At 39.1% G+C, this 21,072-nt stretch overlaps 1 protein-coding gene across 2 annotated transcripts in view; it reads left to right on the top strand.

The window, feature by feature from the left end:
* The first annotated feature begins 5,655 nt into the window (after positions 1-5,655).
* The window catches only part of EPS8 (EGFR pathway substrate 8, signaling adaptor), a 194,974-nt gene continuing 179,557 nt past the window's right edge, over positions 5,656-21,072 (top strand). The window contains exon 1 of one of the 2 annotated variants that reach the window (XM_086714001.1): positions 5,656-5,722. The gene's annotated coding sequence lies outside the window, so the exon portion shown is untranslated. Of the gene's footprint in view, positions 5,723-10,465; positions 10,532-21,072 lie in introns of those variants that run through there. The other variant, XM_086714002.1, reaches the window with a different exon arrangement.

The following is a 21,072-nucleotide window of genomic DNA, read 5'->3' on the forward strand; positions in this document are numbered from 1 at the left end:
AAATTGATAAATATCTCTCAGATTCAAAAATAAAATTTTCCTCAATTGTACAGAAGCACTAGAATTTCTGGGGGAAATGAATCTTACGGTAAAAATGAACTTCACATTTAAAATCAGGAACAGAGTAGCTGTGGTCCTGCTCAGAAAGGAGCTCTCCAGAGCTCTCCAGAGCTCATCAGTCATTGAAAGGTCAGGGATAATAAGCAACGAGGCATTCTGCCGACCTGTGTCAAGGTAAAGAAAAGAACAGTAACTGGATCACTTGCGCTACAAATCAGACAATTGCCTTGTCCTTCTTATGTCATTCTGCCTCACCTCTTCCAGACTGTCCCTCGCCATAGCTGACTCCCTGCATTAATGTCCTCCCTGCTGTATGCAATTCAACAATCTTTTCCTCCTACAGAAGCAGGGACACTGTAAGGGGACTCACTTTACAATACTATTGCAATTTATCCACATTAGCCTTGTTCTAGCTCCCTTCCTGCCCTCAGAGGAAACCACTGTCTTGAATTTTGTGAATAACATTCCTTTGTTTACATACTAGTTTTCTCTTTTTAATGTTTATTTATTTATTCTGAGAGAGAGAGAGAGAGCGGGGGGGGGGGGGGGTGTGCAGAGAAAGGGGGAGAGAGAGAATCCCAAGCAGGCTGTACACTGTCAGTGAAGAGCCCAAGATGGGGCTAGAACCCTCAAACCATGAGATCATGACCTGAGCTGAAATCAAGAGTCGGATGCTTAACCAAGTGAGCCACCCAGGCGCCCCACACATCAGTTTTAAACAGATGTATATGTGTTCCTAGATAACATATCACTTAGTTTTGCTTGTTTCTGAGCTTTGTGAAAGGGCAACTTATATGCGGTCTTCTGTGAACTTCACTCAGTGTTATGTTTCTAAGAGTTACCTCTGCTACTGAACACAGCAATTGTTACCTCATGTACACCATGAATATTTCATGATCTGGGTATATCAAAATTTAGTTCTCTTTTATTCAATTGTAAGTACTTTAAAATTCTCATTCATGATTTCTTCTTTGATCCATGAGTTATTTGGAGCCTATTTTTATTTTATTTTTTTGAAGTCTATTTTTAAATCCCATTTATTGAAGTCAATCTTTAGAAATTGAAACGCACTGTTATTTAAATTTAAAGCTAAATTTAAATTTTTTTTCAATATATGAAATTTATTGTCAAATTGGTTCCCATACAACACCCAGTGCTCATCCCCAAAGGTGCCCTCCTCAATACACATCACCCACCTAAATTTAAATCTTTAAAAAATTAGTCTACTGATTCCTAAAATCTATCGGGAGATTTTCGTAGAGATTACAAGGTCTAAGTCAGTGATGAACGAACCCAGCCTGCCACTTGTTTGTCTACACTCGTGAACTACGAATGGCTGGCACATTTTAAATGGTTGAAAAACACAAAAGAAGGATAATGTTTTGAGGTATGTGAAAATTATATAAAGTTCAAATTCAGTGGGCCTAAATAAGTTTTATGGGAAAATGGCCATGGCCATTAGCTTAATTACTATCCTTGCTCCTGCAGGAAAAGATAGTTGAATTGCATAAGTGTATTTTCTATGGCAACTTTCATGCTACAGTAGCAGAGTTGAGTAGCTGCAACAGAGACCTGCAAAGCAAACATTCTTACTGTTTGGCCCTTTACAGGAAATGTTTCTCAACCCTTGGACTAGATAATACAATTCTTTGAAACGTATTAAATAAGCTAGCTAATGTATGTAAATACTTCTTACGGGTTTAATGAGAATGTGCATTCTCTAAGTATTGTATGCCCACGCTGTCATCTCTATATGTTGTACATCAATGTCAGTGTATATGCGTGGAATTCTGAATAATTTATCAATAGGTGAAAGGGTGTTGAAATATCTCCCCATAATGGTGGATTTATCAATTTCTCCTTGTAGATTTTATCATTAAGTGGTGACCCTATCTCCAATAATATATATTTTTTTTATCTTGAGTCCATTGTGTGTGATATCCATACAGATACACCAGTCTTCTTTTCATGATTATATATCTGATATGTTGTATGTTTTTAGTTCCTGGAGCTTCAAAACAGTAACAATAGTGACATCAAAGATCACTCATTACAGATCACCATGTCAAATATAATAATAACGAAAAAAAATTAAATATAGGAAGAATTACCAAAATGGCACACAGAGACATGAAGTGAACAAATGCTCTTGGGAAAAAAGGGTGCTGATAGACTTGCTGGATGCAGGCCTACCACAAACCTTCAATTTGTAAAAAATCCACCCAGTGTCTTTGAAGCACAAAAAAAAAAAAAAAACAACGAAGTGCAATAAAACAAGCGATGCCTGTATACCTTCTCTAATTTATCCACAGATATGGTTCGCATTATTTGGTTTTAAGACTGCCTGCAAAGCTACACATAGCAGTCCCTACATGACATTCAGACATTAGATTGGGGCACTGGGATGGAGAGGGGGTATTTGAAGAATATATTTGTCTCCTTGGTAGTTTAGATACAGCTCTTAGTCTTCAGATTGTATACGTTCAGCACTATAATTCCTTCCCATTTTCTGCATCTGGCTTTTACACCCAGCTATAGACTTAATATGGTCCTCAAGTTTTGCAACTACGCCCCACATCTGAAAGACCCCGTTTGCTCCATATATCTGCCCTCATTCTGTCCTGCATCATTTTCATCCCACATACCAACATGAACAAATGAGATTTTCAGAAAGGAGAAACTTGTACATGGTTAGCACTATAAACAGGAAAGTTTGACCAATTCTCAGAAAAGTATAAAAAAGATTATTAACAGTGGCTCCAAGCACTTAGAAAAGGTGATGGAGATCGTTGATGCCAGAATGGGTTAGTTTGAAAACAGATCCAGTTTAACTAGATTTGCTTCTTTTTCCCCTTTTATTTCTTTAATAAATACTTGGACCGGTATATTTGGGGATGCTAGAGACAGTGAATTTTCATTTCAGTAAAGCATTTAGAAAACTTTTCATAAAATCCTTGCTGGTTATAGTATGATTGCATGAAATAAAATGTATGATCTTGAAAAGTGTTGGTTCATTTATTATTATTGTCTTGGAGATTATTCTTGGTGGTGGGCTACAAGGCTCTTTTCTCAGCCTCTTTTATATAACTTTTATTAGACTTAATAAACTGGAATTTATTAATTTTTTTAATAAACTTTATAAACTTAATTAACTGGACACAAAGAAGCCATGTTCATTAACTTTACAGATACTGTAAGTTAAAAGTGATCACTAATAAGATTTTTAAATCTGAAATTATGTCTTAAAACAAACAAGATGAAGTTTAATATGGATTAAAGGCAAAAATTGGGTTTAAGCATATACAATTATAGAAGTATAGACTATGTAATGTGGTAAGTATGGTTTAATTTAGTCCATATAAAATAGACTTGGATGTTTTATTCAACCCTAGGTAAAATACATTTGCTAAAAGAAAAACCTTACTCAAGTTTGGGATATCTTATTGACAGGGTAGGTATGCTTGGGTCAAAGGGACTGCTGATCACTTTGTGACAAAGTTCTTGGCTCACAGTATTTGAATGTTGTGTTCTCTCTCTCTTTTTAAAGTTTATTTGTTTACTTTGAGAGAGAGAGAGACACACACAGAGAGAGAGCGTGTGCAAGTGAGCAGGGGAGGAGCAGAGAGAAAGGGAGAGAGAGAATCCCAAGCAGGCTCTGTGCTGTCAGCTCAGAGCCTGATGCCAGGTGGGGCTTGAAATCACTAACGGTGAGATCATGACCTGATCCAAAACCAAGAGTCCTACACGTAACCAACTGAGCCATACAGGCACCCCTGTTGTGTTGTCTTGAGTGCACATTTGAAAAGGAAAAGTCAAAGGATATTCAAAGCAGGGTAAAGAGTGTGGTTATGAGAGTTCACCATTCCACTTGACAAATAATGAAAGGATCTACAAATTTTGAGGAATGGAAAAATATTAGATATTCTGACAGCTACTTAGAGGTTTGCTTCAAATATTTCAAGACTTGCAATGTCTATGAAGAATGAGATTAGTTAATTCCTAGGGGTCAGAATGAGCATCTGTGGTGTAAGTTAAGGGAAGTTAAATTGATGTTCAGAATCAAACGTTAAAGACCTGTCTGTTAAGCAGATCTGGATTTTCATTCTAGCATCAAAACTGGCTTTGGCAAAAGAAATGATACTTTTGAGCTTTATTTTCCTATTGAATGGGGATAGTAAGGCCTATCTCGTTTTAAGGATTAGAAATAATACATAAAAATTGCTTAGTTCCTGGCATATGTAAAAACTCAATAATCATGATTATACATAATATTGATAAAAATAAAGATTCAAAACATTGTGAAACTTTAAGTGGATGATGATATGGTGGAAATATGAAGAGAGGATTTTCATTTAGGATAGGGGACTGGACTTAAGATACATTTGAACTTTCAGCATAATGGTTTTGATTACCACCTTGGTGTGAAACGTTGCTTTCCCCTGACTGCGCTGTCTTTTCCCTTGCTCCACAAAGCAAGCAGGTTCTCTTTTATCCAATCCTCGTTGATTTCTGAGAGTCAATTGCCTTTAAAGAAGTTAGAACAGGAAGGGGGCGTAGCTATGACAAATGAGTGTTTCAAGAGTAAGGAAAAATAAACTAGAAGACGAAAGGGCTTCTCATTGAGGGGCTCCGTGAGCTGCTCATGGAGGAGGCACCAGTCACGAGGGTTGGTTAAGTTACAAGAGGCATTCAGGAAAGTCTCCACCACTTCAAACCACATCAGGCTCTTGGCAAGAGCTACGTTAAGAATGGGATCCAAGGCAGGCTAGCGAAGCGAGTCTGGGCTTGCTGGCTGGAGCTAAGGACCAAATGAAGGCCCTTGGGTGCCACCAGTTGATGGCACGAATTGAGACAAAACAAGAGGAGAGCGACAAAAGGGGGAAAATGGGTGGGAGGGCCGCCAAGAAGGAAGACAAAGGTTCGCGCGGCTTTGGGCGCGGCGGGCTTACTGCCCGTAGGATAGTGGCCAGCAGTTGTGCACCAGGACCCGGGGCGATGTAGATGGGAGCTCCCATGGCCGGGGGCATCAACCCTTGCCGGGAGGGGAACCTCTCCACACGCTCGGTTCCCCTTCCCGCGTCTCCCAGCTGCTAGTCGGTCCTGCTAGGGCACTTCTCGAAACCTGTCTGCAGCTGGGAACCCTGGTCCGACGTTGATGGCCTAGATAACTTAGCGCGGCCTCTCGCCTTCTTTTCTTCCGCGCCTCTCCCGCCCACCCGACCCCACCGCCCCCACCGCCCAGTTCGCCTCCAGCGCCGGGGTCGACCAGATACTCCGCGGCTCGGCTGCCGGCAAGACCCGGAGAGTGGAGTTCGCTCCGGCAGCGCGAGGCGCGCACTCGCAAGCGCGCTCTCGCTCACTCCTCGCAGGGGTACTGGGCATGCGCGGCGCGCGTCTGGCTTTGGCGGCGAGCGGGTGAGCGGGCGGGCAGCTCCAGACTTCACAGGCGGCGGCGGGCGCGGCGGTCTTGCCCAGCGCGAGGCGGGCGCTGTGCTCGCCCGGGAGATCGTTCCTCTTCTGCCGGGCGCAGACGGCGGCTTGGCGGCTCGCGGAGGATTGGAAGGGCGTGGTCCAGGACGGGGGCTTTCTCCTGGCCGCCTCCTGCCTCGTCCGGGCTCTAAGCGTCTCCGGGGAAAGCCACGGCCCCGAGGGCGGATCCGAGGTAAGAGACCCTCGGGCGAAAGGCGCCGGCCGGGGGTCGAGTGTTTTGGACTCAGCCTCGATTTTAAAAACCCGCCTTTGTGTGCTTGCATGGAGCGGTGCCAGGCGCCGCGTCCGCTTTCATTCACTTTGACTGCTTTCAACTGGTGTTGGGAGCCAGGTGTGCCAGGGCGCTGCTACCGGAGCGCGTCCGTGCGCCTGGTCGTGGTGCGCCCGGTTTTGGTGCGCCGCGGAGCCCATGCAGACCTTCGGCCGCCCCGCCGCCCCGCCGCCCCGCGCCGCCCGCCGAGCCCGGGGCTCCGGGACGGGTGGGCAGGGAAGATTCAATAGTTCCTGGTAACCTGAGCTTCCGCACATACACCTGCGCTTGTCTTGTCCGTGGGGCGACTACACAACGGGTGTTCTCACGGCCTGTTTTAGGCTTGGGGTTTCGAGAGCTACCCTCCCCACCCTCACATGGAGGGTGTCTTTTCAAATTGACACTTTGGGACAGGGTCCCACCATCGCTTACCCCTTCAAATTAATATAGCTCATTGTTTTTGAATAGTTGTCTTTCCTGATTCCTTCCTGTTGACTTTCCGTTCTTAGTTTGTTCCGCTCTACTCACAATTTTACTTTTGAAAGATAGCCTTTCTGGTGTCTTTGTCAGTTAATGCCTTTGGAGTGGATTTCACCACGTATGAAGATCCGGCTCGCTTCTCCTCTGGTCACTCTTCCTGCTTTCCTTCCAAGGACCATCTGAATGCAAAAATCTTTGCACGGATTGTTCTCTTCCTTCGCATTGTTTCTCAAATGCTTCTTTTCCCGTAGAACCCAGAGTACTGCTGGAATCTCCTTGTGGGTAGGACGCTGTGGTGTTAGGATTTGAAATCCATCGATGTCTCGAGTGATGGAGCATTAGAAATTGGAATTCTCCTTTACAAATTACATTCCAGTGAAATGTATTACTGCTTTTCTTTTGAAGGTTTCAGTTTTGGTCTCATAATGAGAGAAATAGCTACTGTCTTAAGAGTTCAGGAACAACCTGGTTTCAGATGCATGCGAATAGTTTGTTTTTGACATTGTTATTCTTTTGGGAGATAGGAGAATTAGGATTCCCAGAAGACCGTGTGTGTGTGTATGTCCATGTATATGTGTGTGTGTGTGTGTGTGTGTATGTCCATATATATATATGGACATAACACACATAATACCAAAGTAGCTGTGTTGTGTGTTGCTTCTATTTTATTTCCACTGAGAGGATACCATTCTACAACGACTTGGGTTTTGGAAAGTGTGCACTAAATGTAGATCAAGTGGTCATTGAAATTAAAGTCAATATCATCCTCTCTCACCTACTATAGATTTTCTATTTGGAACTGGAGTTTTTTGGATAGATTATAGTTATAATAGTTAAGTTATAGTTCTTAAGTTGCTACTGTGAAAAAAATTGGGTCATCGGCTCACACTTTGACTTACAGTGAGAAAAATAATGCACTTTATGGAATTGCCATTAAAGGGTAGAGTGCATCACAAATGTAATAACATTGTATAAATGCCTTTAGTGCACAATTCATAGATTAAGACTTTTTAAAATTCCACAAGTCATTCACTTCACAGCAGGAAAAAAAAGAAGAAAAGTTACTTTTAATTCCAGTATTCTGCAATAACCACTGTTCACGATATTTGGTACTTTCTTTTTGTAATATTTTTTCTTCCCACTTTCCAGTGTCATTGGACATCATTATATGGTAATTTTCAGCCTTTTATTAATGGTGGGAGAGTAAGTTGTATTTATGGTGATTCTTCAACGTGGTTTATTCTGGTTTGCTCTCTCTAGGAGTCTAATTTTGAACACCTTGCTTGTTTCTGATAGAATGAAGAGATTTCATTTTGTTTTATTTTTAATTTTTCCTGTTTTCAGTTAATTGGGCCTTTTCTGTGCTATAACATAGGCTCCCTTTGCCTTCAGTTTTTATTTGCTACACTTCAGATCCTAGACCCTGGCTTTTCTTACGCTGTGCTGCAAAGATGTTCACCGCTACCTTTTATTTTTCTCCTGACTCTCCTGTTATTTTCATTAACCTATTTTAATTCTGCAACAGTTCCCTTGAACCATGGTTTATATAAGAAAATATATTATCCACAATAAAAGATGATAGTTTTTTCTCGAGGTCTCTCTTTAGATGCTTGAGGTTTTGTTGGATGAGTATTTTTACCACTGACTTAATTTATATAAAATTTAGGTTACCTTTTCTGAGTTGTATTAAATGTATTTGGTAGTTATTTGGATCATCACAGAACATAAGTTAATGATAGGTTACAAACTTTCAGACATCTGCAATGGTATATAAGGGAAAAGTGGAATTTTGGTTAAAGTACTTCAGCTATAGTACATCCCTACTGGGAATTACTGCCTGAAATTGTTTGCAGCTGTTAGTGATTGAAAATATTTTCCTAAGAAAAATTCTGTAACAAAATGGTTGTAAACATTGTAACTTTAATGTATGCAGGGAAGGTGTGAAGTTTTTCACTACTGCACTACAACCTCTCCAGTGTTTTTTAGATACATTCTTAGATGGTATTTAAATATATATATATACATATGTATATTATTTTTAGATTAGTTTTAGATTTACAGAAAAAGTATAAAGATAGTACAGTGACTTATATGCACTGTTACTCAATTTCATGTCTGATTACATCTTACATTAGTATTTGCTATAATTAATGAACCAGTGTTGGTACATTATTACTAACTGAAGTTCATACTTAACTTAGATTTCCTCAGTATTTATCTGATGTCCTTTTTCTGTTTCAGGATACCATATTACACTTAGTTGTCATGTTTCCTTAGGCCCCTTTTTGGCTATGACAGTTAGACTTCTCTTGTTTTTAATGACCTTCACAGTTGTGAGGAATATTGGTTTGGTGTTTTGTAGAATGCCCTTCTTTTGGAATTAGTCTGACTTTGTTCTCATGATCAGACTGGGGTTTTAGGTTTCTGGAAGGAAGATCACAGAGGTAAAATGCTATTTCTGTTACATCATATAAAGGGTGCATCCTATCACGCGGACTTACCACTGTTGATTTTGATGTTGATCACCTGGCTGAGTTAGTGTTTGCTAGGTTTCTGCAATGAAAAGTTACTCTTCTTTCCATGCTGTACTTTTAGAAGGAAGTCACTGTGCACAGCCCACACTTAAGGAGTGGAGAGTTTTACTTCTCCTCCTTGAGGGTGGGGTATGTGTATAATTTATTTAGAATTCTTCTGCATGGCAGATTTTTCTTTTCTCTGCATTTATGTATTTACTCAATCATTTACTTACATTGGCCTGTACTCATGGATATTCATTTTATACTTTGGGTTGTAATCCAGTACTACTGTATTTTGTTGCTCACATTGTTTCAGCTTTCCTCATTGGGAGCTCGTTTAGTTGGCTCTGTGTTCCTTTGACATATCTCCATTAATGTGAGGTGGGGCACCTGGGTGGCTCAGTCCATTAAACATACAGCTCTTGATTTCCGGTCAGGTCGTGATCTCACGGTTCTTGAATTTGAGCCTTGCATTGGGTTCCACACTGTTATCTCCGAGCCTGCTTGGGATTCTCTCTCTTGGTCTCTCTCTGCCCCTCCCCCACTCACGTTTTATCTCCCCACCCCCCTCCCTCCCCACACACATACACACACTCTCTCTCTCAAAATAAATAAATAAACTTAAAGATCATTTCCTTACTTTCTGGCATTAAAAGATGCTCCAGGCTCATCTTTTATATTTCCATTTCCTGTTACAGTCTTAGAATCAGCCAGAAAGAATCTGTTTCATTTCCTTGGGAAAATAGCATTAGAAGCCAGGATTTGGGTGTTTGGTTTTTATTGTTACTGGGGTGTCATTGCCTCTAGAGTTTCTCATCTACAGAGCAGGAAATATATGCATGTAAACCAACCTATGTATATACACATATCTATACAATTTCTCTATGTAATCCTATGTATTCATATTAAGCAAAATATGAGTTTGTATGGATGTCTGTGACTCTGCCTACCCCATCTCCACTTGTGTTCTTCTGTTCTCCTCTACTTGCTTATCCGTAAACTTACTCTAACTGTGAGAAGTAACCTGGATCCCACCATCTGCCATCCATTTATTTAATTGTTCAATCCTGTAACATATGTATAGCAGTATTGAAATTGTTAACTTCTATTCTCTTTACAGAGAGAGGGAAACAACTTTATCAACTAGAGTACAGTGCTTTCATGCTGCTTCTTTTGCTTTTAGTTTACAGATTCTACTCCTTTTTCTCTTGTCCTACTTAATATGAGGTAGTTGCATGCCTTTATAATAGGGTCAGACCCTTTTGTTAAATCTCCAGTCCATCCTGGGATCCTCCCTTCCTTCTAAATGACTTTTTAAAAGTTTGCATACATTAAAGTTCATTCTTCATCCTATAAGGTTCTCTGGGTTTTGACAAATGCATAATTTCAAGTCTCCATCATTATAGAATCAAAATATCATACATTAAAAAAAATCCTGTGCCTCATTTATCACTCCCTTAACTCCCTCCCCCTGACAACCACTGATTTTTTTTTTTTTTTTTGTCTCTATAGTTTTGCCTTTTCCAATTGGAATCATAGAGCCTTGTCAGACTGGTTTCTTTCACTTATCAATATGCATTTAAGGTTCATTTATGTTTTCTTGTGATTTGAGTTCATTTCTTTTTATCATTTAATAATATTGCATTGTATGGATGTTTTCACAGTTTTTGTATCTATTCATTTATTGATGGACATCTTGGATGCTTCCAGTTTTTGGCAACTCTGAACAAAGCTGGTAAGAATATTCATGGGCAACTTTTTGTGTAGACACAAGATTTCAGAACATTTGGGTAGATACCTAGGAACATGATTGCTGGATCATATAAGATTATTGTTAGCTTTGTAAGATATTGCCTGAGTGGCTATACCATTTTGCATTTCCATCAGCAATTAATGCTTGCTTCTGTTGCTTTTCCTCCTTGTCAATTTTTGATATTGTTAGTTTTTTGGATTTTATGGATTTTAATAGGTGTCATAACATCCCATTGTTGCTTTAATTTGTCATTCCTAATGACATTTAATGTTAAGCATCTTTTTATATGCTGTTGTCTTCTGTATATTTTCTTTGGTGAGATATTTGTTCTGAACTTTTGACTATTTTTTATAAATTTTTTAATGTTTATTTTTGAGACAGAGAGAGAGAGAGCGAGCGCGCGTGCGCGGGCACTAGTGGGAGAAGGGCAGAGAGAGAGAGAGGAGACACAGAATCTGAAGCAGGCTCCAGGCTCTGAGCTGTCAGCACAGAGCCTGACCTGGGGCTGGAACTCACAACCCGCGAGATCATGACCTGACCGAAGTTGGACGCTTAATCGACTGAGCTGCTCAGGCGCCCCACTTTTGACCATTTTTTAACTCATCTGTTTTCTTATTGTTAAGTTTTAAGAATTCTTTATCTCTTTTTGATACAGGTGCTTTATTAGATATGTATTTTGCAGATATTTTCTTCTAGTCTGGCTTGCCTTTTTATTCTCTTAACAGTGTCTTTTGAGAACAAATGTTTTTAATTTTAATAAAGGCCAACTTATCAATTTCATGGATAGCCTTAGGTGTCGTATTTAAAAACTCATTGTCGGGGCGCCTGGGTGGCGCAGTCGGTTAAGCGTCCGACTTTAGCCAGGTCACGATCTCGCGGTCGGTGAGTTCGAGCCCCGCGTCAGGCTCTGGGCTGATGGCTCAGAGCCTGGAGCCTGTTTCCGATTCTGTGTCTCCCTCTCTCTCTGCCCCTTCCCCATTCATGCTCTGTCTCTCTCTGTCCCAAAAATAAATAAACGTTGAAAAAAAAAAATTAAAAAAAAAAAACTCATTGTCAGACTCAAGGCCACCTGGATTATATCCTTTTATTTTTTCCAGGAGTTTTATAGTTTTACATTTTTAGGTCTATGATCCATTCTGAGTTTATTTTTGTGAAAGGTGTGAGGTCTGTGTCTAGATTCACTTTTTTTGCCCATGGACTTTCAGTTGTATCAGTATCATGTAAATGAGCTTTTTAAGTCAAGTAGATTATAAATTAGGTTTAGGATTGACAGGAGACTGTTTTTATTTGATTTTTTTTTTTTTTTAATTTTTTTTTTAACGTTTATTTATTTCTTTGGGACAGAGAGAGACAGAGCATGAACGGGGGAGGGGCAGAGAGAGAGGGAGACACAGAATCAGAAACAGGCTCCAGGCTCTGAGCCATCAGCCCAGAGCCCGACGCGGGGCTCGAACTCACGGACCGGGAGATCGTGACCTGGCTGAAGTCGGACGCTTAACCGACTGCGCCACCCAGGCGCCCCTTATTTGATTTTTAAAAATACACTCTGCAAAATTGCTTTAAAGAAACAGTTGAGAAATGACTTGTAAACTAAAATGTAGTAATACACAGACTATGCGTTGAGATTGGTTCCTGGAGGTTGTACATTTTTCTCTCTTCCTTACTAAGAGATTCTTCTTTGTGAAAAATGGAATTGTTAATACAGAGTAATATCTCTCAGTTCTTTTAGATCTTTTAGAACTGTAAGAAATAATTAGTAAGGTTTTCTTTTTCACAAAGAGTGTCTGAAAGACGTGATTTACAAGGTGTGTGGTGAGAAGAGGCAGATGATGTATGTGCCATCTAGAAATTTGAGACTTAACTGTATGGTGTTGAATCTTATCTCCTACCTCTCTCCTTGCCACAAATAGTTTTTTCAAGTACCTTTCTTTTGGTAAACACTTGTGTTATTGATAATGGGTGGGGCCAGAAATACTTGTATTGTTACGCTATAGATAGAACCATTAATTAGTTTTCAAAAAGCATCTAGTGAGATCTGACACAGTAAAAGTAGCAGCTTTGGTGTGGCAGGTGTTATACATTATCTTTTAAAACTCTTATAAGAGGTCTTTAAGGCAGATCTCCTTATTTCCGTATTACAGGTAAGAAATATGCTCAGAAAGATAAAGTGACTTGTCTGTGGTCCGTGTGGGGAGAAAGGGACAGAGTTGGGATGAGAACTTTGATCTTTCTGACTCTAAAACTTTCCAGTTGGCCACGTGGTCTCTCATAAAAGAAAAAGTGCAAGGATAGTATCAGGGTGTCCTTGCCTTTATTCTTTTCTTTAAAACTGTGCACTACTTAAATGACAACTGAGCTAAATGCGAATGGTTCAAAAATTGTGTTTTTGAGATACATGGAGATTCTTTAAAAATTTTTTCTGTTGACTGATTTGCATCTTCCTTACCCAGAGATGTGAGTCATTGAAACATGTTTATAAAGAAGGAGGTTCCTTTAAAGAGAAGAACTTGTGGGAGTTGGGAAAAATAAGACATGTAATAGTAGAATTAGCTAATTGTTTATACCTTTTCCCCACTGAATTGCAAGTTTCTTGAGGGCAGGAAACTAAACTCAATTATCTTTTTTTTTTTTTTTTAACATTTATTTATTTTTGAGAGAGAGAGAGAGAGAGAGACAGACCGTTGAGTGAGGTAGGGCAGAGAGACAGAGTGACACAGAATCCAAAGCAGGCTCCAGGCTCTGAACTGTCTGCACAGAGCCCAACACGGGGCTTGAACCCACAAACCATGAGATCATGACCTGAGCCAAAGTCCGACATTTAACCAGTTGAACCACCCGGCGCCTCTAAACTCAATTATCTTTAAGCACAGCATATCACATAGAAGAGATACTCACAAAATGTTTGCTGAATGAAATTAGCACTTACTATCATACTTCTTGCAGAAGAACAGTTAGAAGGGATTGAGTTTTCCTCCCAGAGGAAGATGAACATTATTACATTTCATTTATTCATTCATCATTTATTGAGCATTTGTTGAGTATCTGTTCTGTGCCAGACACTGGGAATACAAAGATGAATGAGACAGGATCTCTACCTTCTGTCTTCAGGGAACCCAGAGAATGGAGACAACCATTTCAGTAGAGTGTGGAACTAATGATATATATATATTAAATAAATAAGCAAGCAAGCAGTGGACTTTGAAATCAGAGAGACCTTATCTGCCTCAATTTTCTTATCTAGGAAGTGAAAATGATAATAGTACTTATTTGACATGATTGTTGGGGGTAGGTTGAATGAAAAAAAATTTATATCTCTGCATATAGACAAAAGGCGAGGCTTACTGTGGCCGAGGAATCAGAAAAATCTCTATTGGAGAATGTGACATTTGAGTTTTATAGGATGAATTTTTGAGGCCAAGAATAAGAATATGAGGTGGGACTCTAGGGCATTCCAGACAGAAAGATGAATATGTTTGATGTGCAGAATGGGTGGACATGATGGGAGTCATGGGAAATTCTGTACATTCTCACAGAGCCTACAGGGATATTAGAAAGAACTGAATAACCAGTTATTTTTCATTTTTGTAAGTAACAGTACAATAGAGTATTTACTGCATCATAGTAGGAGAGGATAAAGATACCAAACTTGTTTTAAGAATTGCATGAATCTCCTCTTCTAATCATAGGACTTTTTAAATATAGTCCTTTATGTGGTAGATAAATTCTTGTGTGTATGTGTGTGTGTGTGTGTGTGTGTGTGTGTTTAACCCAGTCCTGTGACACTCAAGTGATTTTATTAAGAAAGAGGCTTGTGTGTTTTTAAGTGAAATAAGAGCTTCTGTCTAAAACCATGCATATATTTAGTAGCGTAGCAACATTAGAATGTAACATCCCATAGAGGCACCATCTAGTGCTATTTGAGCCAATCCATAATTCTTTTTTTTTTTTTAATTTTTTTTTCAAAGTTTATTTATTTTTGGGACAGAGAGAGACAGAGCATGAACGGGGGAGGAGCAGAGAGAGAGGGAGACACAGAATCGGAAACAGGCTCCAGGCTCTGAGCCATCAGCCCAGAGCCTGACGCGGGGCTCGAACTCACCGACCGCGAGATCGTGACCTGGCTGAAGTCGGACGCTTAACCGACTGCGCCACCCAGGCGCCCCTTCCAATCCATAATTCTAAGAGCCATGAACAGTTTCTGAGCAGAACCTGAACATAATATGTTCTAAATTAATAATTTAAGTGAACGTGCTAAAATAATTTAAGTGAACGAATTATGTGCTTGATAGGAGGTTACAGTTCATTTTTTTTTTAATTTTTTTTTTTTCAACGTTTATTTATTTTTGGGACAGAGAGAGAGACAGAGCATGAATGGGGGAGGGGCAGAGAGAGAGGGAGACACAGTATCAGAAACAGGCTCCAGGCTCCGAGCCATCAGCCCAGAGCCCGACGCGGGGCTCGAACTCACGGACCGCGAGATCGTGACCTGGCTGAAGTCGGACGCTTAACCGACTGCGCCACCCAGGCGCCCCTACAGTTCATTTTTAATATATGGGAGAAAAAAAAAAAAAAGGAAAGACCAAATAGAAAAAAGTGAACATCAATAGAGGGAAGAGAAGTTTATATTTATTTAAAAAAAAAAAAATTTTTTTAACGTTTTATTTATTTTTGAGACGGAGAGAGACAGAGCATGAACGGGGGAGGGTCAGAGAGAGAGGGAGACGCAGAATCAGAAGCAGGCTCCAGGCTCTGAGCCATCAGCCCAGACCCGACGCAGGGCTCGAACTCCTGGACTGCGAGATCGTGACCTGAGCTGAAGTTGGATGCTTAACCGACTGAGCCACCCAGGCACCCCGAGAAGTTTATATTTAAAGAGAGGGGTAAAAGTCAAGAGAGGGGCAATAGTCACCAGACTATTTCACAGTTGCATTTTACCAAACATTTAAAGAAGAGTTAATACCTATACTTCTCAAACTATTCCAAAAAATTGAAGAGGAAGAAATGTTTCCAAATACATTCTCTAAGTTTAGCATTAGCCTGGTACCGAAACCAGATAAAGACACCACAAAAAAAGAAAATTACAAATCAGTATCCTTGATGAACATAAATGCGGAAATCATCAACAAAATCTTAGCAAACCGAATTCAATAATACATTAAAAGATTCCTACCCCAGGATAAAGTGGGATTTAGTCTAGGGATGCAAAGGTATTTCAGTATCTTCAATTTAACATGATACACCATATTAACAAAATGAAGAGTAAGAATTATATGATCAACTCCATAGATGCAGAAAAAGCATTTGACAAAATTCACATTCATTTATGATAAAGACTCTCAGCAAAGTGGCATAGGGGGAATATATCACAACCTAATAAAGGCCATATATGACAGACACAACCAACATGATACTCAACTGTGAAAAATTGAAAGTGTTTCTTCTAAGATCAGGAAAAAGAGAAGGTTGCCTATTTTAACTACTGTTATTCAGCATGGTATTGGAAGTCCTAGCCACAGAAGTCAGATAAGAAAAAGAAATAAAAGGCATACAAATTGGAAAGGAAGAAGTAAAACTGTCACTGTATGCAGGTAACATGTTACTATATATGGAAAACCTCAAAGACTCCATAGAAAACGGTTAGAATAAATGAATTCAGTAAAATTTCAGAATACAAAATCAACAAACAAAAATCTGTTCTGTTTTCATATACTAACAACAAGCCATCTGAAAAGGAAATTAGAAAAAAAATTGAATTTACAGTAGCAATAGTTTATTACTTAGTAATAAAGTTAACTAAGGAGGTGAAAGACTTGTATACTGAAAACAATAAAACATTGATGAAAGAAGTTAAAACAGATGGAAAGATATTCTATATTCATGGATTGGAAGAGTTAATATTATTAAAGTGTCCATACCACTCAAAGCAATTTTTAGATTCAGTGCAATCCCTATTGAAAAATAGCATTTTTCACAGAACTAGAAGAAATAATCTTAAAGTTTGTATGGAGCCACAAAAGACCCCAAATGGTCAAAGCAATCTTGAAAAAGAAGAATAAAACTGAAGGTATCATACTTTCAAACTGTACTGCAAAGCTAGTATTCAAAACAGTATGATATTGGCACAAAAATGGACACATAGGTGAATGGAATAGAATAGACAGCCTGGAATTAACCCACATTCATATGGTCAGTTGATTTACAACAAGGGAGGCAAGAAGGTACAATGGGGAAATGACAGTCTTTTCAATAAATAGTGTTGGGAAAACTGGATAGCTGCATGAAAAGAGTGAAACTGGACCACTTTCTTTTACCATTTGCAAAGATAAACTTAAAATGGACTAAAGACCTAAATGTAAGACCTGAAACTATAAAACTCCTGAAAGAGAACATAAGTAGTAAGCTCTCAGACATCAGTCTTACAATATTTTTTTTTTTTGGATTTGTCTCCTCAGGCAAGGGCAGCAAAAGCAAAAAGAAGCAAGTGGGATTACATTGAACTAGAAAGCTTTTGCATAGCAAAGGAAACCAACGAAATGAAAAGGCAACCTACTGAATGGAATAAGATATTTGCAAATGATATATTCGATAAGAGGTTAATATCCAAAAATATAAAGAACTTAATACAACTTAACACCAAAAAACCCCAAACAATCCAAGTAAATAAAGGGCAGAGGACCTGAATAGACATTTTTCCAAAGACGTACAAATGGCTAACAGACACATGAAATGATGCTCAACATCACTAATTATCAGGGAAATGCAAATGAAAATCACAATGAGGTATCACATCATACCAATCAGAATGGCTGTTATCAAAAAGACAAGAAATAATAAGTGTTTGTGAGGATGTGGAGAACAGGGAATCCTTGTGCACTCTTGGAAGGAGTGTAAATTGGTGCAGCCACTATGGAAAACAGTATGGAGCTTTCTAAAAAAAATAGAAATACCGTATGATTCAGTAATTCTACTTTTGGGTGTTAATTTGAAGAAAATGAAAATATGAATTCAAAAAGATATATGTACTTGTATGTTCATTGCAGCATTGTTTACAGTAGCCAAAATATGGAAGCAACCTAAGTGTCCATCAGTAGATGAGTGAATAAAGAAGATATGGTATATAAATACAATGGAATATTACTGAGCCATAAAAAGAATGAAATCCTGCCATTTGCAACATCATAGATAGACCTAAAGGGTATTATACTAAGTGATAGAAACCAGACAGAGAAATACAAATACTGTATGCTTTCCCTTATATGTGGAATCTAAAAATCAAGTGAACAAACAAAACAAATCAGAAACAGACTCATAAATACAGAGAACAAATTGGTGGTTGCCAGAGTGGAGGGTGATGGGGGGGGCAGAATAAGTGAAGGGGATTAAGAGGTATAAACTTTCAGTTATAAAATAAGTCATGAGGATATAAAGTACAGCATAGGGAATATAGCCAAAAATATTGTAATAACTGTATATGGTGATAGATGGTAACTAGACTTATTGTGGTTGTTTCATAATTGAAACTAATGTAATATTGTATATCAACTATTCTTCAACAATAACCAAAAAACTAAACAACAAAAGGAGAGAAAAACATTTTTAAAGTCCATTTCTTAAAAAATGTTTATTTTTAACGTTTTTTTTTTTTTTTTTTTTTTTTTTATTTTTGAGACAGAGACAGAGCATGAATGGGGGAGGGTCAGAGAGAGGGAGACACAGAATCCGAAACAGGCTCCAGGCTCTGAGCCGTCAGCACAGAGCCCGACGCAGGGCTTGAACTCACGGACCGTGAGATCATGACCTGAGCCGAAGTCGGCCGCTCAACCGACTGAGCCACCCAGGCACCCCAAAAAATGTTTATTTTTGAGAGAGAGAAAGAGAGCACACGCGTGAGGGAGGGACAGAGAGAGAGGGAGACAGAGGATCCAAAGCAGGCTCTGTGCTGACAGTAGAGAGCCCAATGCGGGGAGTTGGGGAATGGGAATGGGGGGCTGAAATTCACGGACCAGGGAGATTGTGACCTAAGAGGAAGTCAGTGCTTAACTGACTGAGCCACCCAGATGCCCCCAAAGTCCATTATTAAAGACTATTGATATAAACTTCATTTTATTTAGAAAGTCTTATCAACACCATTAAAATGTTACGTTTCTATTAGAATATCACCATTAGAATATTAGTCCTTATTCTAGAAATACATGTATATTATTGATATATTTATTGGCTTACTGCAACGATAGTATGTTTCCAGTGTCTGAAATACAATGTGATTATTAAACACTGTGGGGTTTTTTTTATTGATGATTCTTGTTTTTGTAATGTTTTGTGATATTATAATTGTTTTTGTTTTTCACTAGAAAATAAAATGTTTTATTTTTTATTAAATTTTTTTTAATGTTTATTTATATTTTGAGAGAGAGAGAGGACAGACAGAATCTGAATCAGGCTTCAGGCTCTGAGCTGTCAGCACAGAGCCCAACATGGGGCTCCCAACTCACAAATCATGGGATCATGACCTGAGCTGAAGTTGGACGTCTAACTGAGCCACTGAGGCACCCTGAAAATAAAATATTTTAAAAAGTACAAGCAGCAAAACCAATCCACAAAGAAAAGTGAAATCTGTCACTTTGAAAAGACGTTGAATACAGTTTGTTTAATTTTCTGTAATAGTTTTGACATTTGAAGTTAATGGTACTTGTAAGACATGAACATAAAATAAGGTGATTTTAAGTATGTTGACTTTTAAATTTGAAGAAAGATATACTTGTGATGATAGAGAAGCTACATTTAACTTTGATAAGTGAAAGAACATAGAACGTTACTTTATCTATGTATAGATTCCTCACCCCCACCCCCCGCCTTAATACCATGCTCAGCTTGTGTTTGTATGCCTGTGTGTAATTTACAATTTCCCTTTTCAGTGTGTTTTCAAAACTTTACCTGTTTTATAACCAACTGTATATCAAAATTTAAAAATATTACCCTTTAATGTAGAAAAAAAATGTTAAGTAGAAATCCTATCTTCAGATTGAGTTGTCTTTCTTTTTTTTTTTTTAATTTTTTTTTCAACGTTTTTTATTTATTTTTGGGACAGAGAGAGACAGAGCATGAACGGGGGAGGGGCAGAGAGAGAGGGAGACACAGAATCCGAAACAGGCTCCAGGCTCCGAGCCATCAGCCCAGAGCCTGACGCGGGGCTCGAACTCACGGACCGCGAGATCGTGACCTGGCTGAAGTCGGACGCTTAACCGACTGCGCCACCCAGGCGCCCCTGTCTTTCTTATTTTAACATGTTTATTTTCATTATTAAAACTTGTGATGTATAATCTATTTCAGCACGTATACTACAACTAGTGTTATTATTATGTTTTTGCATCTCTGAATCATTTTTGTCAAGATAAAATATTTTATTGGTAGTTTATTTATTTATTTATTTTTAAAAGGTAACCTTACTATATGCAATTTTTTAATTTAATTTTTTTTTTTTTTGGAGAGAGTGTGAGAAAGCACATGCATGCATGAGTAGGGGAGGGGCAGAGGGGGAGGAAGAGAGAGAGAGAGAAAATCTTTTTTTTTTTAATGTTTATTTTTGAGAGAGAGAGAGACTGAGTGTGAGCTGGGGAGGGGCAGAGAGGGAAGGAGACACAGAATCCGAAGCAGGCTCCAGGCTTGAGCTGTCAGCACAGAGCCCAACTCGGGGCTTGAACCCACAAACTGTGTGATCATGACCTGAGCTGAAGTAGGGTGCTCAACCAACTGAGCCATGCCAACCGACTGAGCCACCTAGGCGCTGAGAGAGAGAGAGAGAGAGAGAGAGAGAGAGAGAGAGAGAGAGAGAGAAAGAGAGAGAAAGGGAGAGGGAGAGAACATTAAGCAGGCTCCATGCCCAGAGCGCCCTATGTGGGGCTTGATCTGGGTGAGATAATGACCTGAGCTGAAATCGGCTCCAACACTTAACTGACTGAGCCACCCAAGGTTCCCCGGTAGTTCTTTCATTAGGTCTTTTGTGGGGCCTTGTTAGATTCTGAATAATTTAAAAGCAGTGGAATTCTTTCTGTGATAAAAATCTAGTCACTGGGCCAAAACTTATAGCATTATTCACGTGATACTTATGCATGTAAAGGTGTGGAATTATTATGTATGCTAAAGAATTTGTATTAAAGAGGGTGTTTTTAATTACTGAGGAAACTAGTCCTCTAAAGATTTTAACTAGATTTGCATTAATTTACAGCTTTGCTTAATATCTCATCTCTTCTATTTTTATTTTTTTAAATTATTATTATTTTTAAATGTTTTATTTATTTTTGAGACAGAGACAGAACATGAGCAGGGGAGGGGCAGAGAGAGAGAGGGAGACACAGAATCCGAAGCAGACTCCAGGCTCCAAGCTGTCAGCACAGAGCCTGATGAAGGGCTCGAACTCACAAACCGTGAGATCATGACCTGAGCCAAAATTGGACGCTCAACCGACTGAGCCACCCAAGTGCCCTTTCATCTCTTCTATTTTTAAATGACTAATCTATGATAGC

Source organism: Puma concolor, chromosome B4, assembly GCF_028749965.1.
Source record: "Puma concolor isolate L17-30 chromosome B4, mPumCon1.1.hap2, whole genome shotgun sequence".
NCBI classification, from domain to species: domain Eukaryota; kingdom Metazoa; phylum Chordata; class Mammalia; order Carnivora; family Felidae; genus Puma; species Puma concolor.